This window comes from Ambystoma mexicanum, chromosome 1p, assembly GCF_040938575.1.
Source record: "Ambystoma mexicanum isolate Mex_15411 chromosome 1p, UKY_AmexF1_1, whole genome shotgun sequence".
Taxonomy (NCBI): domain Eukaryota; kingdom Metazoa; phylum Chordata; class Amphibia; order Caudata; family Ambystomatidae; genus Ambystoma; species Ambystoma mexicanum.
In genome coordinates, this window is record NC_090921.1 from 1,356,190,528 (window position 1) to 1,356,216,900 (window position 26,373).

At 48.2% G+C, this 26,373-nt stretch overlaps 1 protein-coding gene across 1 annotated transcript in view; it reads right to left on the minus strand.

Moving 5' to 3' along the window:
• The window catches only part of SPHK2 (sphingosine kinase 2), a 374,111-nt gene extending 360,700 nt beyond the window's left edge, over window positions 1-13,411 (minus strand). Inside the window, exon 1 of the mRNA XM_069607036.1 lies at window positions 13,184-13,411. The gene's annotated coding sequence lies outside the window, so the exon portion shown is untranslated. The remainder of the gene's footprint in view (window positions 1-13,183) is intronic.
• Between the last annotated feature and the right edge of the window lie 12,962 nt (window positions 13,412-26,373).

The following is a 26,373-nucleotide window of genomic DNA, read 5'->3' on the forward strand; positions in this document are numbered from 1 at the left end:
ATGTGTCTAAATAGTTCTAATCAGGCTAGAAAACGAATGGATCAATCCTATACAAGCTTTATGATTGACATGTGCCATTAAGGTAGTTGAAAAGAAAAAAAACACTATACTTGCGGCCTCCCTAAATGTGGACAAAGATGTCAAATATGTGACAAAAAACACACAATACCATCTCAGACTTCTAAGACAGATTAATCCTCTGGTATCACGCAAAAATTGTGAAACTTTAGTTAGAGCCATAATTATGCCCCGGCTGGATTACTGCAACGCCCTAATGACCGGAGCAAGTAAAGGGAACATCCAAAAGTTGCACACAATTCAGAACGACGCTGTGAGAATAATTTACAACGCAACTAGGAGGGATCAAATTTCACACCACCTTAGGGAGCTTCATTGGCTACCCATAGAAAAAAGAATCGTATTTAAGACGTTGGCTCTTGCTCATAAATGTCTGTATGGAGAGGCTCCACAATATCTGAAGCAAACATTAAGGAAATACTCTCCAAGCAGGACCTTGCATTCAAGCGCCACACATCTTTTGACTATACCTTGTGTTAAAAGAGCCAGAGGATCAGGAAGATCTTTACCCAGTAATGCTGCAAGCAACTGGAATAAAACTTCCTGCATCTATGCGAGCAGAGGCAAATTATGCTGCTTTCAGAAAAAAATCTGAAAACCACTCTGTTTGAATAAACCAGTTCTTCAGCCTGTAAACAATGCATGTTGTATGTTTTGCACCCTGATGCCTGTGGACTCTGGCGCAGTAGAAATAAATTAAATAAAAAAAGAATATATCTGAACAATGACAAAGGACAAATACAACTACAAATGCACAGGAAAGGTACAGTCTCATCAGGAGCATGGCTGTGTACTAGAGAACCGTCAATCAAGAAGTACAATGCTAGCTTTGCAAAATACACAGCAGTAAATATGTCTGTAGCAGTGCATGGTTATCACTACACCATCCATTCTCCAAAGTACAATGGCTGTCTCGGACCTCAGAAGATGTAGACCACCACAAAATGGAGAGTACATCTTTCTCAACCAATTTTGCCTAGTTGCTGGAGTGGGATAAAAGGATCCAACAACGAGTGGGCTTAAAGGTGAAAGATTCAATGTCCTTGTTACTTGCAGTCTTACAGCCAGGTAAGACAAAATTAAAAAAAAATACAGTCATATCCCTTTTGCTTAACAGAGATTTGAAGAAAAGTGACACCACCATCACCATACACAATAACTGAAGCAAAATGATCCTTTTACAATAACTAAATACTGGACAGCTACAATTTTATTGGAGCTCCCGTCTCCAAACAAGCATTTTAAAACGTAATTAAACACGCACACACGTCTCTCGTGGGGTTTGATTGTTGCAACTTTTTATGTCAGATAGCAAGAATAACATTCTGAAAACAAAATGTAAAGATGTATTTTACGGAATAAAACAGTTTTTTTGTTATACGATTTTATTGAAAATATTTTTAAAACATCCCTTTCCCACGTTCAGTTTATAAATTAACATGTTCGTAAATAGCGCTACCACTGTGACATAACAAATATATCATATGAAGTTGAAAAGGTAGGTGTATGTGTTTTGCAAGTGGAGAGAGAAACACTCGGTACTATCGTTCGGACTAGAAGACAATCAACCTCAACCTTCCCATTTTTTTTCTGCCGCTGGCAAAATTCATCATAACGAGATGTTAAAAGCTATTTGCAAGTGACTCAGCTCCTCCTGCTGCATTTTAGCCGTCAGTTGTGTGGCGAGCAAAGATTGAGAAGATCGACATGATGCTCGCACCCTTTCAGTCAAGAGTTGCATTTGCTGCTTTTATGTGTACGACCATAGGCGAGCAGGGGCGGCACAGCCCAGGTTTTAATGCCAGTGGCTCAAGAATAGGTTCAGTCTTGAATTGGCCACTTGGCTCGAGCCGGATTGACCCCCGCCTGGCTTCACCGGCTGAGAAGCAGATCTTCCCGGCTATAGGCAAAAATATTATTTTGTATTCCCTACAAAAAAAAATCATGGATTTCACTTCCAACACCACTATTGCACAACCGGCCAAACCCAACGTAGTAGTAACAAATAGTGCAAGCGTCACTGCTGGCACCAAGTCGGATTTTCCACAGATGCGACAAAAAACAGGTCTACCGTGATCACGGATCCAGGGAAACCATTCGCATACTATTTATTTGTGTGCGTTCAGAATGCTGTGTCACCTAAGCAGGGATTCGAACCCAGGTGGTTAGGCTCAGGAGAGACCGATCAACAAGACCACTTGAGGGTCTGAAGCAGAACTCCCACGAAATCTCCCGTCAAGACTATACTGTGCAGGAACTCCTTAAGTACAGCTTTTTAGGTTTAAAAAGTGTGCGCCTTTTATACTTTGCTTACAACATTATCAACGTTATAGGAAAAGCCTCACCCTTGTGTTTTCCAGGGATTCATGATTAATCTTCCGCAAGGCAAACGTTTATGCGGAAAGGGGAGTGTAAAACAATAGCCATCCGACTCATCCCCGCTCATCGCAGGTGGGAACGCACAGTTAAAAAAAAACAAAACAAAAAAAAATATCTATTTCCTGCACTGGCAAGCGTCCATGCCCCTAAGCAACAGACATTGCCAGTAGAATGCAGTCAAAGAACAATGCAAACCTTGAGAAAGCTTCACGTGCGAAACATGTTGCGCGAAAGTCCTAAAATAAAATTGAACATGAAAACAATAGCCATATAAATATTTCTCTAATGACTTGATTTCCAAATGTTCCTTTTAACTGTAAAACAAATGACATTACTACAATATTTTTGATCAAGGCGCGATTGACAAAACATTATGGCAGCTAGTTCAGTCTTGAGCTCCATTTACTCTTAATTGGCAGAGGCAGTGGGAAAATCTGCCACTTTGATGGTCCATTTTATTTCATTTGTATTTTGAAGCTTTTTGTTTTTTTTAATTCGTCTTGACGTGTATCCAGGTTCTTCTGCATCTTCTTCCTTACCTCCACCTCCACTCTTCCTCATCCCAGTATTTACCTCATGAGGCACCCGCCTCCGACACAGGACCTTCTTCTATTTCTTCTTATTTCTATAACTCCTCCCCCACACCCACGTCACTTAGTTTAATTTTTCATGCCTCCGGCAGGTTGGGCTTGTTTTTTCTTCCCGGCGCGGGGCGCTGGGGAGCTCCGAATGCTGGCCCCCTGGTGGGGCTGGGTGGCGGGGCCTTCGGCTCCTTCAGGTGTGGCAAGACTCCTGGGTTCCCTGAGGGGCTTGGGACCCGGTTGAGTCAGGCTGCCTTGCCTGGTTTCTGCTGGGCTTTGGCCAGCGCAGGGCATCGTGGCCCGGGTTCTGGGAGAACGGACCCGGGTTAAGGTAAGGAGAAGGGGGGCATGTTTTTCCTGTTGCATGGCCATGCTGCATGGGCGGCTGTGCACGGATTGGCGGCTCCTTTTTCTTGTTTGAGCCACGTGCTCCGGAGGAGGGTGGGCTCCTCCTCTGGTGCTGCAGGCATATTGCCATGGGAATTAATTGATGTTGTTCCTATTGGTTGTTGTTCTTTCTGGCCTCTATTTGAATGTGGGAGAGGCACGTTAGCAATTGTTTGTATGTGGAGCCTTGATTCGGTGTACAGGGGTCTTTGGTGAAGCAGGCTTCCTTGGTCACTGTTTTTGAGCTTACTCAACATGGGAAAACATTCTGCAAAGAGCAGGCATCTGGTCCTGTCTTCTTCTTCTTCCTCTTCTCCTGATTTACACAGAAAGAGAAAGAAGAAGGCTAAGCGTTTTTCCCTGACCAGAAAGGAGTTGAAGAAGCTGCTTAAGCATCGTAAAGGGAGTCGCACAAGTGCTCATGGACACAAGCGCAGGCGTCTGTCTTCCTCATCCTCCTCTTCTTCTGGCGCTGAGTCATCGGCCTCTTCTTGTTCCTCTTCGGCTGATGCTGAAGGGAAGTATCTGGACAGGGAGGGAGTGGAGGAGGTGCTGGCTCAAGTTGGGGATTGCATGGGATTTTCAGAGCCCCTGGTGCCGGTGGAGGGGGCCGACCCTTCTATTCGCCAGTATAGGCATACACCTAGGAAGGGGTTGCCATTGGTTTCCGATATCCGGGAAAAAAATCCTCCGTGAATGGCATGACCCGGAGAAGATTGCAATGCCCCGCTTCATGTCCAAACTTTACCCTTTGAAGGGCGAGACTTTGCTGTCTGATCCAGTTGAGGTCGTCGATATCCTCGCCAGCCTGGTGGGTCACTCCTCTATGCCGGCCGAGGAGGCGGCTGTCCGGGATCCAGTGGACCGCCGAGTTAATTCCGGCCTTAAGAAGGTTCATGCAGGGGCGCATCTGGCCCTTCGAGAAAATGTCTATGGTTCCTACACGGCTGAAACAGTGTTGAATGGTTTCAGGGAGTTGAAAAAGGCTGTCAATGAAGGCTCTGATTGTGCCCCTTTGCTTACAGACATGCAGAGACAGGTTGAGTTTTTGGCCGATCTGGCTTTTGATGGGGTGCGTGGTTCAGCCATGACCATGGGGGCTGGTATATCTGCCCAGAGGCATTTGCACCTAAGGGACTGGAAGACTGATGGGTCTCAGAAGGCGGCTGCCCTGAAACTTCCTTTCACTGGGTCCAGGCTTTTTGGTGATTGTGCACCTTATCCTCAAGGCAAAGTTTTTAGGGCGGACAACCATGCTGACAAACTTCGACGCAAGCCTCCTTCAACGGCCAAGAAATCTTCCTCTTGGGCTGGTCCGGTGACCAGCAGGTCTTTTCCTGGCTCCTCATCACATTCTTTTCGGAGAGCTAGGGGGGGGGGTCGGGGTCCTCCATGCTCTTCACGTCCTGGGCCGGCACCTAAGTCCTGACGGTTTGGAATTGCCAGTGGGCAGGCGGCTCCGGCAGTTTTTTCCAGTATGGGAAAGGTGGTGTTCCGACTCATGGGTTCTGGACACAGTACGATGGGGGTGTCAAGCGCATTTCCTGTCTCCTCCTGTCCAGCATTGCATGGTTCGGACTGTGGTTCCCAGGTCTCGGCTCAAGAGGTTGGCCATGGACGCTGCGCTCTCCGAATTAGTGTTGAAGGCGGCCATCATGCCCGTTCCTCTCCCTGTGCAGGGTCAGGGGTTCTACTCACGGGTGTTCCTGGTCCCCAAACCTTCAGGGAAGTACCGTCTAATTCTGGACCTCAAAGCGCTGAACTGCTTTGTCCAAAAGGAACACTTCAAGATGGAGACTTTACAGAACATTCTTCCGATGTTATTAAAGGGGGATTGGATGACTTCTCTGGATCTCCAGGACGCTTATCACCATGTGGCTCTCCGTCCCTGGCACATGCAGTTCTTCCGCTTTGCAGTGGGATCCTGACATTTTCAGTTCAGGGTGCTCCCGTTCGGACTGCGATCTGCCCCCAGAGTTTTCACCAAGATGGTGGCTCCCCTGGTGGCGCAGTTACATCTGCGGGGCATTCAGATATTTCCCTACCTGGACGATTGGTTGATCAAAGCGTCCTGCCGGCAGACTGTCATTTCTCATCTCCGATTGGTCTGCCAGGCATTTCAGGACTGGGGTTTCTGGTGAACTGGCAGAAGTCCCAACTGGAGGCTTCTCAGGATCTAGTTTTCATTGGTGCACAGGTTTGCACCAGGATGGGGAAGGTGTTCCTGTCCCTGGAGAGGGTCAGTCGCTTGCTGACTGTTCTGGGCAGGGTTCTCGGGAGGCAGTATGTCCCGGCCCGCCTATTGCTGAAATTTCAGGGGCACATGGCTTCTTGCGTGTTTCTAGTTCCCTGGGCCCGTCTTCATCTACGCCCCCTGGTGTCCTACCTTCTCTCCCACTGGCTTCTTTCATCTCAAGCTTTCGAGGCTTTGATTCCGGTGTCTCTGGCGCTGCGGGTCTCCCTGCAGTGGTGGTTGAGGCTTCCGAAACTACGGGCTGGGGTGTCCCTGATCCTTCCTCCTGTGACCACACTTACTACCGACACCAGTGGAAGGGGCTGGGGAGCTACGTTGGGAGTCCTCTCTGCTCAGGGGTTGTGGGATCCGGAAGAGAGCCATCGGACATCCAATTGGCGAGAGTTGTGTGCCATTCTCCGGGCTCTGGTGTACTTCAGGAGGTTGCTGATGGGCCGGGCAGTTTTGGTCCGGACGGACAATACGACAGCTTTGGCTTACGTCAACCGCCAAGGGGTTTCCGGCCGCTCCTTGAATGCCCTGGCAGCTCAGATAGGTGCTTGGGGGGAATCACATCTGGTGTCCCTGGTGGCTTCACATATCAGGGGGGTGGACAATGTTCGGGCGGATCTACTCAGCCGCCGGTTTCCCTCCTCGGTGGAACTGGTCCTCTCGACCCAGATTTTTTCAGAGATCTGTGTTAGGTTCGGGACCCCTATTCTGGACCTGTTTGCGTCTCCAGCCTCAGCAAAAGTTCCCCTCTTCTGCTCTCGTTTTCAGACAGAGGGTGCGTGGGGGGTGGACGCCCTCTCTGTGCAGTGGCCTCAGGGTCTCCTTTATGATTTTCCACCTATTCCTCTTCTGCCCCGGGTGGTTCAGCGCATCAGAATATCCAGGGTGACTGTATTGTTGTTCGCTCCGTACTGGCCCCGCCGGAGTTGGTTCCCCTCTCTGTTGGAGCTTCGGTGCCAGGAGCCTTGGCTGGTTCCGAAGTGGCCTTGTCCCCTTCTGGGGGAGCTATGGTTGGGGGTCCGCTAGATACAATGGGCAGTGTGGATATTGCACGGGCTAGGCTGATATCTCAGGGGTTTTCTGGTCCTGTGGTAGATTCCATAATGAATGCACTTAGACCCTCCACTCTGAAGGCTTACGGCAGACATTGGAGCCATTTCCGGGACTGGTGTGGGCGGTCTGGGATTCCCCCCCTGCGTTCTGGCCTCCCCGCTATCCTTCAATTCCTCCGGGATGGGTTTGACAAGGGCCTGGCGGTTTCCACGCTTCGCTCTCAGGGGGGCCTCCATAAAATTCCTTTTGGGGGACTCTGATGGGCACTTGGATGGGGAGGTGTTGGTGGGGAAGTTGCTCAGGGGTTTTTCTTCTTCCCGTCCTTGTACTTATAAGGGGCTTCCTCCCTGGGATCTCCCTCTTGTCTTAAAGTTTCTTCAAGGGCCTCCCTTTGAGCCCATTTCCGAAATTGATATGAAACATCTGATGCTGAAGACTACTTTTCTGATTGACATAACTTCTGCCCGTAGGCTTGGGGAGATTGGGGCTCTGTTATGTCACCCCCCCTTTCCTGAGGGTTCTGCCGGACTCGGTGGTGCTGAGGTGTGATCCGAAGTTTCTCCCTAAAGTTGTTTCTCGTTTTCACACCTCTCAGGATCTGGTTCTCCCTGCCTTTTTTCAAAATCCGCAAACGCCAGAGGAAGTGGCTTGGCATAACATTGATGTGCAGCGGGCGGTGTTGGAGTACTTGGCTAGAACTGCCCCTTTCCGCCGCTCTGACAGTCTTCTGATTACTTTTGGCCTGGCTGGGCGTAAGGCATCTGTAGTGTCCATTAGCCGATGGATCCGTCTTGTGGTCTCCATGGCCTATGTGGCTTCGGGCCTGCCTGTGCCTGCGCACGTTCAGGGGCGGTCAACCAGAGGTTTGGCGGCCTCCTGGGCCGATGCTAGGGGGGGTTTCTCTACAGGAGATATGTAGAGCTGCCACTTGGGCTGATCAGAGCACCTTCATCAACCACTATAGGTTGAATGTCTCCCACTCGGGGGTTGGTTCCTTCGGGGTTGGAGTTTTGTCTGTGGGGATGTAAAATTGAAGTTATTAAAGGTGTGTGTTTCTGCACTGTTTTGACTCTGTGTCTCATTGGGACCTTTTTCCCCCGTTTGTTGCTTTGGTATACCTCATGAGTTAAGTACTGGGACGAGGAAGAGTGGACGTGGAGGTAATGTTCCGATTACTTACAGGTAATCTTCATTACTCCTAGCCCGTCTCTACCTCGTCACAGTACTGACGACCCTCCTCACCCTCCCTGCGGGGAAGGTCCCATGCTACGGCTTGGTAATATTAAACTAAGTGACGTGGGTGTGGGGGAGGAGTTATAGAAATAAGAAGAAATAGAAGAAGGTCCTGTGTCGGAGGCGGGTGCCTCATGAGGTAAGTACTGTGACGAGGAAGAGTAGGACTAGGCGTAACGAAGATTACCGGTAAGTAATCAGAACATTTCTCGCTAGTCTTTATGTGGGTGGTCATTTTGAATGTACTTAATAAAGCTACCATAATTTTCACAGAACTCCCCGTTATTTCCCGCCATGCTTTTAGCAGATTTGGATGAAGTTCATCCATCATATACATGTACGGTAACGATACATAAACCGGCACAGATTCTAAAGTACTTGAGTAGCTTTCAAGGTGTACATGCTCCCAACATTTTTGCTAGCATTATACGGGGCCGAGGGGTGGGTGTGTCCATAGATCAGTTTTTAATTCAACCCTGGAAGAGGGTGGGCGAACCGCAGACAACCCACTTCAATCTTAAATTGTGCACCCCCCACCCCCCATCCCCGAAACAGAAACCTCAGAGGTTTACACAACGAGCCTTATACAGAATGAGTCCGCATGATGCATTTAGTCGCATGCATTAGCGACGACCTTAACAGCGCATCCTCTGAACTTTGACAGGGTGGGTACAGCTCTTCAACACCATTCGAGAGCTGTAAAATTCCAATCAGCATAGCCATATGGCTCAATAGACTGCTTCTAGTGGGTCATTCTATTTATTACATGTGTGTCCCGGCCATATAGCTAGCACCACCCATATGACTTCTATTCTGGTTCTCAAATAGCTAAGCACACATTTCATGAGAAGAAATGGGGCGTGACGCTGTGCATACCTGCATCACACGAACAGAGTCTTACATCGTTCTCGCATTGCCATGTGTAGCACCAGCCAAACAAATCGCATAATAGTGCCACTTTCCTAAACATAGCTGCTATTACTGTGTCAACCCCAAAGGGCTGCAGTTTTACTCTGGCCGTGGCTCGCCAGAAATAAATACGATCTGCTTCGATAGTTGCCCCTTGGTGCTTTCAGTACTACTTACAGAATTATTTTATGCTGGATTCAAATGTGCACTTGACATTGGCTAGTAATAACGGAATGGTGTGCTGTGTACATGTGCAATATTGAGGTGGTGAATCACTTTATATAGCTGGCTAGAAGCTTGCAATTTAAAAAAAGGGGGTAATTCATGGATTATTTGCGCCGAAAAAAACAGGATTTGTGCGCCATTCTGCCCGCAAATCCCTGTTTAGCAAATCCCTGGAGTTTTGCGGGCAGAATGGCGCACAAATCCCGTTTTTTTCGGCGCAAATAATCCATGAATTAATGTGAAAATGTTTACCACCGCTTTATAGACCTTTTTAAACAAATTCCAACCAGGTCTCATCATACCTTTACTCCCCTAGGACTAATTGTGTAAGTTCAAAACTTTTATTTGTGTATTATTGAAACTGAAGTGTGCGTTTGCTGCAGTTGTGTGCGTTTCTTTTTTTTGTAAATATTTTTTACATACATATTTCATTCATAATAAAAATGCATGTTCAAAAGTAATCTAGCTACTTAATCCTTTGCATCTCAATCGATACATTGTCACCCAACAACATTGATAGAGTAAGCAATTGAAATGCTATCCAACATTGGAAGCATCTTTTCATTATGGATGCGCAGAGAATTAAATGCTTTTGTGACGGCGGCAGCACCACCACCTACGTGGAAAAGCAGGCATGATGGCAGTTAACGCTCCATTTAATATTAACCATGTATACAACTACTAATTTCAATAATTTTATAGCATGACACAAGTATCTACCGAGGTACACAAAGGAATTTTTCTTACTTTTGAATGCTGCCTCAATTTACACACAGTTGCTTCATAATGCCAGACAGTCTTTGTACATTTAACAACATTCTCACAGTTTGGGAAATGGGATAATATAAGTCCAATTAAATGAAACTTTGTAGCTAAAGTGCCACACTTCACTGAAGGTGGTGTGCGGGAAATATATTTAGAATGCAGAACGAAGTGACTCCATCGAGGATCTGGATAGGTGGGATAAGCAGGAGATATCTTGGTTTGGTAGGATAGCGGCAGCCAGTTAAAAATCCCTGACTTCACTTTGCAGATGTTTCAGGCAAAGCTACTCAAATTCCTAAGGGGGCATAATTTATTTTGAAAGAGGACTTTAGACCCCCCCCATTTGAAATATTGAAACATTCAGTAAACACAAAGAGTTACTCTGTTTTGGCCATGTGGGCTGCTCGATCTAATGATATACTGGTGGCATTAGATACGGACCGGTCTACCTTGCAATCCAATGCAAATCAAGTTAAGAAAAAGCTGTGGAGACTGGATCTCAACAGGTGTTCAGTATCAAAACCTTTGAATAACAAAAAACATTCCGAGTCAAAAACGAGCAGTAAATGAAACTAAAAATCATTTGAAAATGTTTCCTGACCAAAAGCGAAGACAGCTTTAGATGACGTTTCGTATGAACTTGCTTCTGACAAGAGAACGAACAAATGTTTGGTTACAAGTAGAAAATCTGTGCAGACTGTGTAACAAAGATGAAGCATTTACCATGAGCGAAGTATTCATTTTGGGAAATTTTGTGAAAGTAGACCAAGTCTAAGTGCAAATGATTGGTCGCAGGTCATCTTTGATGAATACGATCGAAAATTAACCTTAGCCTTGACTTCTCTGATAATGGTCATTATTGCTAGGCTTTTTGAAAAAAACAGATGTTGCAGCCAATGTCGGCTTGAGTTCCTATCTAGAGCGAAGCCTTTGTGCCTCTCTGGTTCCTTTCTCAGATGGCCAAGGGTCTGCACCAGGGGTGCCTGTATTGTGGCTGCAGCAATATATGTACAATTCCGAGAAATAAAGTTGGTACCCTTTAGTGCGCTCCTTGGGAAGAATTACTCAATCACTTGGTTATGTTAATTCCAATTTGTTTATTCAGTATAGGTTCTGGATACTCCATACACTTAAAGTTTCAATAAACAAACTTTGTCTCCCAAATTGTCTCCCAACACGTGTTTCCCCATGACTTTAGCCACGGTTCCTCAGGGGAGATTCCTTGTCATGTTTCTCATAATTCTGATTCAGTATTGATTGGTATTCAATTTTCTCTCTCATCGGCTCTCTATTTGTCTTCCTTTTGTTCTTTTTCCCTTTTTTTTTTTCCTTTTTTTCTTTTTTTTCCCTTGTGTGTAGATTCTTGTGGATTCAAAGATGTTCCTTTCTCTCGGTACGATTGCCTCTGTGCATCCGGGAGGAGTTTCCTATGTTAGCTTTGATCAAAAATACGATTACTGGAATGGAACGGCTCTCCCTATCTGGCATAATCCGACTTTCAGCCGGGTAGAACAAAAGAAAGCTTTAGGGATTGGTTGAATGGGGGTCCATTTCGCCTTCACCAACTGTAGGAGGAGGGACAAACACTATCCTTTCTGGACTGTAAAGACACTTTCCCTGTTGGTGAGTCAAAAAGGTTTCACCATGCACAGTTGCGTCACTGGGCCCCTCATCCACAGACTAAAATACAGAAATGTGTGGATGCCATTTATAGACTATTCAGACAAAATGCCTCTAGTGACTGTGGGGTGCGTGACGAGGGGCTGGGTCAGGAAATGTAATATGCGTGGGTGTTGCGATCACATGATATACCAGAAATGACTGTGACATGGGTCTAAAAGAAGATGCTCATGAAGATAACAATGCTGTAGGATGATATAGGTAGCATGTTCTGCTTGGATCGCATGTAACAGTTGAAAAAAAACATTATGTTAGAAGAAAGAAAACGTGTATTTCATTATTGGGTTTGTAATCAGAATACTGCTTGACAAGTTTGACATGTACCATGGAGGTGGTTAAGTAAAAGTTCAATACAAAGTGAGTTAAGCAGTCTCAATTCAAGAGACCGCCAACATATACATCTGCAATAATAGATGTCCTAGACGAGGGTAAAATAAACCTCAGGCCTCACTTTTATTTTACAACACATTTACCAGAAACAGTATTTTATTTTAGATACAGCATGACGTCTTGGAGCCAGGGCGAGGGGAGCATGTTTGTTCATTGCAGCAAGTACCGTTTTGTGATCTTGGACAAATAATACATTCTGAGCGCTTGTGTTAGTGAGAAGGAAAACAATCAGCACTGGTAAGTGGAAGCGTCGCTGGGGTGCAGCCTTGTAACACTTTCCTTCAGAAAGATGCCACCAAATGTGAACTAACCTTGTGTCCCTCACACGAAGTTGGTATGCTAACACTGAGGTTAAATCATGCCCGAGTTGAATTGTGTTGAGGGTTGGTAAAAACAGGTAAAAGTGAGTTGGTTAAAGGGAACATTCCTATTTATAGTGTCAAGAAGCGACAGGACCGAGTAAGCACCGTAAAAAAAAAAGCTAGATCAATAATGTTTTTTGGGAGGGGGGTGTTATGTTTCTCTAATGACTGGCATTGAGGCACCTTAATTGACACTCACTTGGTATTGATAATATTTAAAGCTAACATTTCATCCCCTAAAATCCATCCCTACATCTATCTCATACCCCCACTTTAACCCCCGCTCACAGTCTCTGTCACACACAGACACCTGCCCTGACCCTTAGAACTCTCCCAGCGAATACGTGCATTTTTTACCCGCTATAATTGCTGGGACATGAAAACTTTTGACTATTAATTTTAGGAAATTAACCACGAATTAGCCCCAAAGAAATCGTACCACTCAACCGGTTGAGTCGCCAGGGCGGGTAAGGATTTTGTTTTTAATGGGCGAGGTCCCATTATGTACAATGTTGACATACCTTGGCACTAAGACGCTTCTAGCGAATGTGACCTGACGTGCAGTCAGTTCATACACACAAGGCAAACCCTATATCGGTGAATAGACTTTAATGAAGACATTGACAGTCACCTTAAATGCATGTCACTCTAAAAGCACTCAAAGCATACGGTCAAATAACTCTCAATTAAAACATTAATTGTGTACTGTTTGGGGCAATTTGGTTCAAGTACTTAACTACAAAAAGACATTCGTTACAAAAAGAAATGAAACAAACTGAAATGACTACACTGGCTATTGCCGTGGGCTTTTGTCAAACTTTTAAAGCGACTTGTAATCATTGAATACGCTTGCGGAAAGGACATACATCGTCTTTACAAAACAGAACATCAATTACCTTCATTTCTGCAGACGGCTAGGTGGTGAAGTCTTTCAAATGCCGGCAAGAAAACTGACCGATACATTCATCATAACAATAAAAAATAAAAAAAAAGGATAAAAAATATCTTGGTACTGACAAGAAAGCTCGATCCAGTTTTCCCTCAGGTTAGTCCCACAAAAAAACAGCCTCCCAGTTCCCAACATCTGATGGGACTAACGTCCTCAAGCCTAAGCGTAGTGACTAATAGCGTCCCATTCTCTTAGAGGAATGGACCAAGCAACGTGGCCTGTCACGTTCCCTGAAAGCAACGTACTGTCTGCATTATGAATAATTGAGCAATACTGTATTGGCAGTATCTAATTCCCATCCGAGAAAGGACCCTAGCAACCGCCTACTCTTCTTCACGTGACTTCTAACGTCATCATTGTGATTTTTCCGGAGCAATGAAGCGGTTCCGGAACAATTTCAGTGAGCGGGATTCGGGAAGTGGGAAGGCTCTGGACGCCGGTGCAAGTGCAACAGGACTCTGCGTGTCTTTGGTTCGTGCTGAAACTCGGGTACACTCAGGCTGCAAGAGCAGCAGGAATCGCGGAAAGGCTTTGTCCACCGGTGCAGCCGGACTCTGCGTGCCTTTGGCTTAGAGTGGTTAGGGTGAGCATTTTCTTCGGGATACCGGGAACGTTTCTGTGGGGTTGTCCATCATATATATAACAAATGGAAAACACGCGGTCTGTAGTCTAGATGTACATTTATTTAAGAGTAAATTGGTGAGTAATGAAGGCAAGGGAAAGACATCCACCGGTTCGGAATAAAACAAGAGCAAGCCCCCAACTGATTTGAAAAGAAAGTTCCCTGCATACATTAATAAACATTCTAAAAGAACATTCCACATGGAACTGAGCTTACCTGCATACATTAGTGTAGGACCCAACACATCTCCCCCCTTTAACACTTGAAACATTAATATAATAAGGCAAATATATGAAATCGCAAAACAAAAACTTTTCATCAAGCTGTACCACAAGAATGTTGAAGATTTCATTGACAAAGAACTCATCCAGTATAGTGCAAATCATTAATAAGATGAAAAATACATAAACATATGTGTTGGATCAAACAATTGCACCCTTCACAATATCTCATTAGTCCTTCAACATGAGTATCCAAAACCATCTGAGCTGTGGCAGGCCATTACCACTACATCCTCACAATACGGGAACCAGCCCCCCTACACAGTCCATGCTAAACCCACAACTAACCCTCAGTGCATCAAAGTGCACAAAACAAAATAATGCCCGGTTGAACACGTCACAAAGGTGTGATGAAAAAGAGATACAGGGACCACCAGGGGGCGCAGAGATGCACTGACGCATCTGCACTAGTCTCCTCCACCGGGCGCCGTTAGAGGGACCTGAGCCCCCCCTCGACCCCCAGGAGTGAAGCGCCGACCCCCCCCGTGGCCAGCGGACACCTCGGGGCCCCTGAATGCCCCAACTCCGGTCTTTCGACTCGGAGATTTCGCCGAGTTCTGGAGCTTGGGAGGGAGAGGGAGCCCCGCCTTCCCCCGCGCCGCGGCTCCGCGAGAAGTAACGGAGAGCCGCGGCTGAGCTGGGGCCCAGGGGAGCGACGTCCCGCCGCATTGGTTGCCGCTGCTGTTCCAGGCGGCTCAGCAGCAGGGAGAAGAGTGAGTGGACGCTTGCTCCATAGGGCCGGCCTCCCCCTACGGCGGCTGTATACTAGGCGGAGAGGAGCAGCTGCGACTTGTGTGAGGCCCGCGCTGGTGAGGGGCATCCGGGCGAGGCCTCATAGCGCTTCGGGCTTTCTTTCCTCTTCCGGCTTGGACTCTCCTACGGAGCGCGGAGGGCCCGGGGAGCCGGCGTAGGAGCGTACGCCACAGGCGCGGAGGGCGCCATTTTAAATACTGTCCTCCTCTTGGCTTGTGGGGCCGTTTTTCTCCGGACCCTCGGAGCACAGGCTCCCCTAGGCGGAGCGGACTCTGGGGACACCATACGGCACGAGAGGGCCCCTGGCCACACATTAGCATTCGGGGCAGAGGGGATCGTTCCGGGGACTACCTAATGCGCCGACTGCTGGGCTCCACTACAGTGTCCAGCCTCAGGAGTACATGTCACGACGGACAGCATGGTCAGCGAGCGATAGACCCTTGCAAACCACGACCTGGAGGTCTGATTCAAGCAACCCCCCGCCCCAACAGGGAGCACGAAGCTTGGGCCCTATACAGTGGAAACCTCTGGTTGCCCTTCCCCCTCTGGAGCAGCCACACAGCCCACTCGGTCCGAAACACTCAGAAAGAGACCTAGGGGAGAGGGTGGGGGTGAGCCTATGAACTGGAAGGAGTCTCTGCAGAGATTTAGACATCGGAACCCAAGCCCACCAACCAACCCGGAGATGGCGGCCCCGACTCATCAGGAACTGTCAGACACCAGTACAGTCACTAAAGGTATGGCTGCCCTCCTAGAGGAAATAAGAGGCTTCAGAGCGGACATAGCAGTACGGCTGGACACCCTGGATAAAAAAGTGGACAATATAGAGGATAGGGTCCAAATGCTCGAAAATAACTCATCCTCAAACGACATTTTGGAGACTCAATTTGATATGCGCCTATCAGAGCTCGAGAGGAGAGAAGAGAAATGCTCTCTAAAGCTTGATGACTTGGAAAACGGGGAACGCCGCAGTAACCTGCGCTTTTTGGGCTTTCCTGAGCGGGAAGGCGAAACGCAAACGGACATTATCAAAGCCGTAAATGCGGTGGTGGGAATTCTTTTCGAAGGTGAAAATACGAACGAGCCTACTATTGACAGAGCCCACAGGGCGGGGGCGGCTAACAGAGGCCCCAGATCCATCCTCGTACGATTCCATTACTTTGCGGAGAAGAGCATAATCCTGGAACTGGCACGCAAGAGGGGCCCGGTGGTCTGGGAGGAGGCCCAGATTTCAGTGTATCAGGACCTGTCCGCCTTCACTCTGGCGAGACGTCGGATGTGCTCCCCGCTAACGAAAATGCTCTAGACCAAGGGGGTCCGATACAGATGGGGGTACCCTTTTTCACTTTCTTTCGAATTGGAGGGATACAAATATGCCCTGGTCACGGAGGATGATATTCGTAGGGTGTCGGGAGAACTCCTGGAAGAACCAAACATGGAAGTCGGAGAGCAAGGGAGTATGAGAGAACCGGTTGGCCCGGGGGGGACAAAGGCTCCACGGGGGAGACGTAAAGTCCGAGGCCACAGGAAGTTCAGAAGAGTGGCGCCGGCATCCCCTGGTCAACCAGACACTTGAGGAACCACAGGAAGCTTCGTGGACAAGTTTGTACTTTAATTCGATTGGGGGAGCGCTGTAAATGTTTACAGTCTAAATGCAAGAAGGGGGTGGAGGGGCTCAAGTTGTTGGTTTTTGTAGAGTTCAAGAGCCCGGAGGGGGGAGACATTGGTGGCCTGGCTCAGCGACAGGATGACGCCGCTGTATTACCAGGCGTTCGGGGGGGAAGAGGGAGGGGGGAAGAAAATGTTGGGGTTTGTTCAAGTCTTCTGTTTTGCTACGAACATACAATTCTGTCCTTTGAATATAGCAAGGGGCGGGACCATTGCGGGAGCACTGAAAGTACTTGCTTTGTGGAGAGGAGTCATGAGCCTTCACCATCGCTATGATGGATGATTCAACACAATTTTTGACAGTGGGCTCGTTAAATGTGCGGGGGCTCAACTCTCCCACTAAAAGGTCGCTGCTGGTGAGGGAATTCTCAAGGCTCCGGCTCCACTTTCTATTTGTGCAAGAAACGCACTGGGTTAGGGGCAAAGAACCGAAGCTGAGGGCTAAGACAATTGAACAGACGTATACAGCGTCCTTCTTGGCCAAGAAACGGGGAGTTGCACTACTGGTCTCTCCTGGGGCCCATTTTGTTCACAAAGCCCAGAGGGCAGACCCGGAAGAGCGATATATCATGGTCAAGGGGGAGGTAAGGGGCCGACTGTTTACCCTGGTTTGCGTATATGCTCCAAACGAGGGGCAAGATAACTTTTGGGTGGGGATGAAAGATAAGATCATGGCTTTCTCGGAGGGTACTTTATTGGTTGGTGGGGATTTTAATATGGTTCTCAACCCCGAGCGGGACAGGAGGTCGCCCATCCCGTGTCCTAATCAGCGACTTCACAGAAAATTGGCTGAGGTTTTCCAAACAGTTAACGATGAGCTGGGCTTGAGCGATACACACCACAGTAGGCAAGGCCATGACCCCGCCTTCACGTTTTTTTCTAAGACTCACGCTACATTTTCCCGTATTGATTATATTCTAGTGGACTCTACGCTTCGGGGAGAGGTCACAGACTCGGGGGTGGAGGTTGCCCCTTGGACAGACCATGACTTGGTTAGAATAAAAATGGGTATCCCCCCGGCCCCGCCACCAGGCTCCCTGTGGAGGTGTAATGATCTTCTACTGCATGACAAAGAAGTACGCCAATCCCTCCTTACAGATATCACTGAATATTTCACTATAAATGATAATGGGGAGGTTGGGGTCAATGGAGTCTGGGAGGCGTTCAAGGCAACCATTAGGGGCATTCTCATTGAAACAGGCTCGAGGAAAAAAAGGGAGAGGGGCCACGAGGAGAAACTATTGAAGGAAAAGATAGAGGCCATTCAACCGGGAGGGAAATTAAAAACGCAAATGTTCCCCGGAAAGTGGGAGGAGCTTCAAAGGTTGCGCTCAAAATTGGCTGACCTTCAGGTGGGCCAAACGGAAAGAAAACTGTCCTTTCTGAAACAGAAGTATATGGAAAAGGGGCAAAAGGCGGATAGAATACTAGCTTGGAGGCTTCGCGAACTCAGAAACAGTAGAAGGGTGAACTCCATCCGCTCTCCGGGAGGGGAATCGACAGCTAGAGATAGTACAGCCGAAACTGTTCAGCTATTTTACTATGAGCACCTGTACTGCTCGGAGTACACAGGAGATGGAATCGAGATTGACGACTTCCTGGACTCGCTCCCGATTCCCGGTCTCTCCCCCGAAAAAGCAAGTACACTAGAACTCCCCGTCACCCCAGAGGAGATAATTGACACCATATCCTCATTGAAAAGTGGTACAGCTCCAGGGGATGATGGGTTTACGGTCAAGTTTTACAAGACCTACCGGTCAACATTAGCCCCATTTATGGCTAAGATGTTTAACTCAGCGCTAGTCCAGGGTTCCCTTCCCCCCTCGATGATGTCGGCCCTGATAGTAGTGCTTCCCAAAGAAGGGAAGGATCCCTCCCAGTGTCAATCATATCGACCTATATCCCTTCTTAACGTGGATGTTAAAATCCTGGCAAAACTTCTGGCGAACAGATTGGCGAAGCTCCTCCCCTCCTTAATACACGGGGATCAGGTAGGCTTTATTCCGGGACGCCAGGGTTGGGATAATATACGGAAGACCCTAGACCTCATGCATGAGGCCTCTAGGCAGGGAGTGGAGGGCTATTTGCTGGCACTGGACTCTGAGAAGGCCTTCGACCGTGTCGAATGGCCTTATATGGGTAGAGTTCTTCAGAAAATGGGCCTGGGGGAACATTTCTGTGGGTGGGTCTCAGCACTATATAATGGTCCTATAGCAAGAGTTTTGGTCAATGGTGGCACATCGGAACCCCTGGCTCTGTCCAGAGGAACCCGACAGGGCTGTCCCCTTTCTCCCCTTCTATATGCATTGGCAATGGAGCCTCTGGCCATAGCGATTAGAGCGGACCAGGAAATCTCGGGGATACGCTGTGAGGACTGCGACTTCAAACTCTCCCTATTTGCAGATGATATCTTGGGTTACCTGACCAACCTCCAGGTTTCACTGCCCAGATTGTTCGAGCTTATAAACTATTATGGTGCATTCTCGGGACTCAAGATAAACGCGTCCAAATCCAGTATTATGCCTATGGGGCTGGTGGATCATGATATTGGAAATAGTTCTGAAATATTGGGGGTAAGAATAGAACGAGAATCCACTAGGTATCTGGGTACCTGCATTCCTAGGGACCTTTCATCACTATACCAGAGACATTTCCCCGAAATATTGGCCAAGATTAGCAATGATCTCAAAAGATGGGCGCCACTTACTCTCTCCTGGTTCGGGCGTATGGTCACTGTTAAAATGAATGTCTTGCCTCGCCTTCTGTATCTCTTCGCGGCCCTCCCTGTGGTGATCCCTGACGCCTTTTTTGAGGCTCTACAATCCCGAGTTCTTCAGTTTATATGGGACGGGAGGAGAGCAAGAGTCAAGTTCTCCACCTTGACCCTTCCGAAAACTCATGGTGGATTTGGCCTCCCTGACTTTAGGCTATACTATAAAGCGGCACAGCTCCGGGTGATGATGGAACACATGCGGGAGGATATGAGGACATACTGGACATATATAGAAGATATCCACACCCACCCGAAGAAAGTCAGAGACCTGCTATGGGCCTCCCCCAAAGCCCTCCCCTCCCACCTCAGAACACACCCCACGTTAGCGGCCCTATGGACTGCCTGGAAACCGAATAAAGATAACAAAGTACTGTCATCCTGGCCGTCCCCCTTAACATCTCTGTGGGGTCCCCCAGTCAATCTAGACACCAGAGGCTTCCGATATACTCAGGCGTGGTCAGACATGGGTTTGGAGAGGATCTCCCAACTACTACGCGAAGAGGGCTTCATAGACTATGACCAACTATGTGAGGCATTGGGCGACAACCCACCCTCGATCTTCGAATATCTACGCTTAAAGGGAATCCTGACTCACCCTCGGTGGGCGGACAACCTGAAACGCCCCCTCACCCCCTTTGAAAATGTAATAACTAAAAGTGTCTCTCGGAAAGGCTCTCTATCTAAGTTTTATAGTGCACTGATAACGGCTAACCTGGAGGGTAGACAACCCTTTAAGCGAATTTGGGAGGAAAGGCTGGGCATGACGGTGGATGACCATACATGGAGGGCAATATTTAAGTCCATTTTCACGGGTTCCCTGTATACCGCTGCCATGGAGCATAGCTTTAAGATTCTCCATTCCTGGCATCGCTCCCCGGCTACCCTGTCCAGAATGTTTGTAGAAGTATCCCCCTTCTGTCCGAGGTTATGTCTCCAAAGGGGCACGTGGTTCCATATGTGGTGGGGATGTCCGGTTATTCAGGTATACTGGTCTGAACTGCTCAGCTGGATAAAGGACATAGAGGGGTTTTGCCCAACCCTACTCCCCCTGGAAATTCTCCTAGGTACTCCCATGCCGGAGACGGAACAGAATGCATTCCCGAGAGTTATTGGGGCCATGCTGAGGGCGGGGAGATTAGCATTGGCTCAAAAATGGAAAAGTGTCCTAGCACCGTCCAAGGAGGAATGGCTTTGTAAATTAAGGTCGATTTTTACCTATGAAAAGCTTACAGCAGTGAAAAATGACTCGGTATTGGAATTTACGCAGGAATGGACTGCGGTGCTCCTACATGATGACTGTGTTTCAATGCGTCTGTAAAAAAAAAAAAAAAAAAAAGAAGAAGAAAATGATTTATTATGTATTTCATGTTATCACTCCAGCTCCAACCCCAGAGTTAGTTGGGCCCTCAGACGGCCTTGAATCAAGCAGATCCCACGTGTGTCAAAGTTTACATTAGTGTACATAGCGATGTCCGAAGGTGCTCTCGCAAATGCTATAACCTGCAAAACCTCAAGACTTGGTACGGAGCAAAGTTGGGGGGGAGGGGAGGAAGAGGGGAGGGGGATGGGTTTAAAAGATAAAATTAAGTTGACATTTTTGTTTGTTTGCTATATGGCAGGCGGGGATTGCCGACGCACCCTACCTTGTATGTTTATTGTCAATAAAAAAAACAAATTTAAAAAAAAAGAAAAAGAGATACACACACATGCGTTCACATACTCCCAACAAAACATTGTCAAAATAGTGGGAATTCCATGTCAAGATGACCTACGCCGCAAGACGGCAAAACCCAGGACACACAATCCCTCCAACTTGACACAAATATCAAACCACCCACACAATGGGTGAAAACCCAAAATCTCACCACCTAAGTACTAATAAATGCACGTGGTGCGAGGGACTGTAGTCCGACCAAACAACTGCGAAATGCAACATAGTGCGAAGATAACAAGTGTAAAACAAACTTGCACCTTTTACCCAAAAAACATGAAAAATGCACGTGGTGCGAGGACAACAAAACTTGCACTTTTCTATAATGCACTTAGTGCGACGATTAACGCGTTCACGAAAACCGTTGCACCCTTTCCATAATGCACCTAGTGCGAAGGGCAAGAATGCACTAAAATTGTTACACCTTTTACATAATGCACCTAGTGCGAAGGTGAACCATTCACTAAATCATTGCACCTTTTACCAAAACTCTAAAATGTGCACCTAGTGCGAAGGCCAACGAGCTAATCCAACCTTTGCACCTTTTACCAAAACTCCAAAAATTGCACCTAGTGCGAAGGTCAACCATTCACCAAAATTGTTGCACCTTTTACCAAAACTCTAAAATGTGCACCTAGTGCGAAGACCAACAAGCTAATCCAACCGTTGCACCTTTTACCAAAACTCTAAAAACCAAAATGCACATAGTGTGAGGGACAGAATGAAGAAAAAAACTCACTTACAACTTGCCCCTATTGCTGTCATAAATTGTACAAGAAAAACCCATCTTGTAAGAAAAACACTTAGAGCAAGGAACTTAAATTCCAACAAGATAACCATAAATTCTGAGAAGGAAGAGTTATTAGATGGAAAGCATTTTCATCATAGTGTTATTGACAACAGGGAACATTTCGTCATCAACACCACTTTCTTTTCCATGAGCCATGTTAGCAAAATATTTTCTTCCTCAAAGGCTCCTTAAAGTGCCCAAAGTATTCATCAATCCAAACTAACTTTGAACTTTTGTTTTTCTCTGTGATGACAGGACACATTTCAGTACTTTCTAAATAGTCATCATGAACCTGTGAAGACGGCTCCGTAAAGTTCCCGAACATATCATCAATCCAATTGTAATCAGATGAAGCGTCGTCCAGCCGCCTCCCTGCTGGCTCTTGACATTTTACACACTTGATATTCTGTCCTAGAGACGTCGACACAGTACAAACACAGTTATTATGACTTGCTATGTCCTTGTTTGCTTCACCAGGACTCCAAGACAAACTTGATGCTGACTTCTCCGATAAAAACAAACATTGTATACAGACAATGCAGGAAGTTCTTTCATCCGGCAAGCGCAGAGGCACAATAATATTTTCATTGCAATTGTTCATCATAGAAATGAGCCTGTCCATTGTTGAACACTCTGTGATTCTCTATTCGCGATCCCAGTCAACTTCAAACTAATGCCAACCTTCTTTAGAAAACACGGACCGTGCTTCTTTCATATTCACGTGGCGCATTCTCTTAACATCAGGCCAACCGTCGTTCTCGTGAACAGAAGGAGTTAACCCTCCCGCCAGCGACGTCCTCATTTCACTCTCAGCAGTCAGCTCCGGCGGAGACTCCGCACAACACGAACCATGCCCTCCAAAGGCAAAAGGTGAAACATGCCCTCTTACACAAGCATATTCAATCACGGTCCACAAACTGCTTCCCCGCCCATTCCACTCTTGTCTATCGGCACACAGCGCAAGGGGAAACTCTCTGTTTCTGCCATAATTTCTGCGGCTAGAGTGCTCCGAGCTGTTCCAAGTCCGCCAACACAGCACACCAAGTCGCCACAATGCCATATGTCAATGACTTCCTCCACCCCCTTCTTAGCGGACTCCTTAACTAGAGGAAGGGGTGGATAACGGACCCGGTGGATGCCTCCCCATGGCACCAGCCCTTCTGCCCGAATGCCTTTTACCTCATGCAGTTCTTCCTGCTCATCTCTACTAACGAAACTGCATGCGCCGCCTTTCTTCTTTTCACCGTACTGCGAACGATCTGTTAGTGCAGCTGCTCCTTCATCTGGATGGACATTTGCACCTTTGCTTAATCCCATCCTCGTCGCCAATGTGGGGTTGTCCATCACATAGATAACAAATGTAAACCAATGCGGTCTGTAGTGTAGATGTACATTTATTTAAGAGTAAATTGGTGAGTAATGAAGGCAAGGGAAAGGCATCCACCGGTTCGGAATAAAACAAGAAAAAGCCCCCAACTGATTTAAAAAGAATGTTCCCTGCATACATTAATAAACATTCTAAAAGAACATTCCACATGCAACTGAGTTTACCTGCATACATTAGTGTAGGACCCAACAGTTTCTGCAAGACCCTGGAGTGTCTGAATTCGTCTTGTTCCCTCGTCGTCATTTTTTCTGATAGGGAACCGGGAAGGATCTGCCTGCCAGGCTGCAAGAGCAGCAGCAATCTGTGTGCTCTTGGCTGGTAGAGGATACAATTAGAATTTTCTTCGGGATACCGCGAACGTTCCTGCAAGACACTAGCTTCAGACGGGAGCGGAAAATTACATTTACTTTAAAAATCATCATGTTCATTTAGTCAACGTGAAGGTATGGCGGGCCAAGAAAAGGGACAGTGGATGGTGGGGTTTAACTGATCACATGGGACTAATAGAGTAATTTAATGTTTCATGAGGGTGTGTTTAGGATGGGTGGTTTTAGAGGGGGTTGGCTGGTGCTATCTGCGTGTGGTTCAGGAGAGGCACATGGGCACATTGGTGTGGCTTTAATGGGAGGGATGGGGCACATTGGTATGGTCTGGGGAGGGATGGACCACATGGGCGTGAGTCTGGAAGGAGAGAAGATGGCACACTGGGTCTGGGTCATCTAGGTGTGGGTTGGGATGGTGGTATGGGGGCACATTGGTGTTGGTTTGATGGGAGGGACGGGGTACATTTGTCTGTGGGGGGAGGGATGGTTCATCTAGGTGTGGGTCTGGAGGGTGGGGTGGGCGCGACTTGCTGTAGGGATGGTTGGATCTGCAATTGATGGGGGCACATTGGTGTCGGTCTGTAACAGGTATGGGGTGTCAGTTCTGGAGGGTGGGATGGGGCATCCTGGTGTGGGTGGGATGGGGACATCGGTGCATCTGGAGGGTTGGATAGGGATATCTTGGTGTAGCTCTGGATGCAGTGGATGGAGGCACATTGATGTCGGTTTGATGGGTGAGATGGGGCACATTGCTGTGGGTCTGCAGGGAGGAATGGGGCATCCTGGTCTGGGTTGGATGGGGACAACAGTGTGGGTCCTGACAGAGGGGATGGGGCACATTGGTGTGGGTCTGGTTGGGATGGTGCCATGTTGGTATGGGTCTGGAGAGAGGGATGGTGGCATCTTGGTGGGGTCTGCAATGGATGGGGGTTCATTGCTGTCGGTCTGAAACAGGTTTGGGGCATCTGTTGGTCTGGAGGGTGGTATGGGTCATGAAGTTGGGATGGGGCATATTGATGTGGTTCTGGAGGGAGGGATGTGGTATCTTGGTGGGGTCTGCAATGGATGGGGGCACATTAGTGTCGGTCTGAAACAGGTATGGGTCATCTGTTGGTCTGCAGGGTGGCATGGGTTATCTGAGGATGGGATGGAGCATCTTGGTGTGGGTCTGGAGGGAGGGGATGGGGGTACTTTTGTGTGGGTTTGATGGGGGACATTGCTCTGTGTCTGGGTGAGGGATGATTCATCTAGTTGTGGATCTGGAGGGCTGGATGGGGGCATCTTGCTGTGTGGATGGAGGGATGGTGGGGTCTGCAATGAATGGGGGCACACCGGTGCCAGTCTGGAACAGGTATGAGGCATCTGTTGTTCTGGAGACTGGGATGGGGATATCTTGGTGTGGCTCTGGAGGGAGTGGATGTAGGCACATTGGTGCCGGTTTGATGGGAGGAATGGGGTACATTGGTGTGGGTTTGATGTGAGGGATGGGGAACATTGGTCTGGGTAGGGATGGGGGCACATTTGGTGTGGTTTTCGGGGTTGATGGGGCCAAATTGGTGTGGGTCTGGAGGGAGGGGTGGTGGCATCATGGTGGGTCTGCAATGGATGGGGGCACATCGGTGACTGTCTGAAACAGGTATGGGGCATCTGTTGGTCTGGAGAGTGACATGGGGCATATTGGTGTCGGTCTGGAGCGAGGGGGTGGGGGCACATTGGTGTGGGTTTGATGGGAGGGATGGGGGCATTGGCCTGTGTCTGGGGGAGGGATAGTTAATCTAGGTGTGGGTCTGGATTGCGGAATAGGGGCATCTTGCTGTGTGGATGTAGGGATGGTGGGGTCTGCAATGGATGGGGGCCCATTGGTGACTGTCTGGAACAGGTATGGGGCATCTGTTGGTCTGGAGGGTGGAATGGGGCATCCTGGTGTGGCTGGGATGGGGACATCTGTGTGCATCTGGAAGGTGGAATGGGGCATCTTGGTGTGGCCCTGGAGGGAGTGGATGGAGGCACATTGGTGTTGGTTTGAAGGGCGGGCTGGGCACATTGGTGTGGGTCTGGGGGAACGGGGCTCATTGGTGTGAGTCTGCAGGGAGGGATGGGGCATCTTGGTTTGGATGGGGACATCAGTGTGGGTCTGGAGGGAGGGGATGGGGCACATTGGTCTCGGGAGGGATGGGGCCACATTGGTGTGGGTCTGCAATGGATGGGGCATCCTGGTTTGGGTTGGATGGGGGCATAGTTTGGGTCGAGAGGGAGGGGAATGGGCCACATTGGTGTGGGTTTGATGGGAGATATGGGGGACACTGGTCTGGGGGAGGGATGGGGCACATTGGTCTGTGTCTGGGGGGATGGTTCTTCTTGTGGGTCGGGATGGGGACATCGGTTTGGGTCTGGAGGGAAGGAGCACATTGGTGTGGGTCTGCAGTGGATGGGGGTACATTGGTGTTGGTCTCTAGGGAGGGATGGGACATCAGTGTGGGTCTGGAGGGAGGGGACGGGGGCACATTGGTGTGGGTTTGATGGGAGACATTGGTCTGGGGAAGGGATGGAGCACATTGGTCTGTGTCTGGGGAGGGATGGTTCATCTAGGTGTGGATCTGTATGATGGGATGGGGGCATCTTGCTGTGTGGATGTAGGGATGGTGTGATCTTGGGGTCTGCAATGGATGGGGGCACATTGGTGTCAGTCTGGAACGGGTATGGGACATCTGTTGGTGGGATGGGGACATCTGTGTGCATCTTGAGTGTGGGATAGGGACATCTTGGTGTGGATGTAGATACATTGGTGTCGGTTTGATGGGAGTGATGGGGGACATTGGTCTGGGGAGG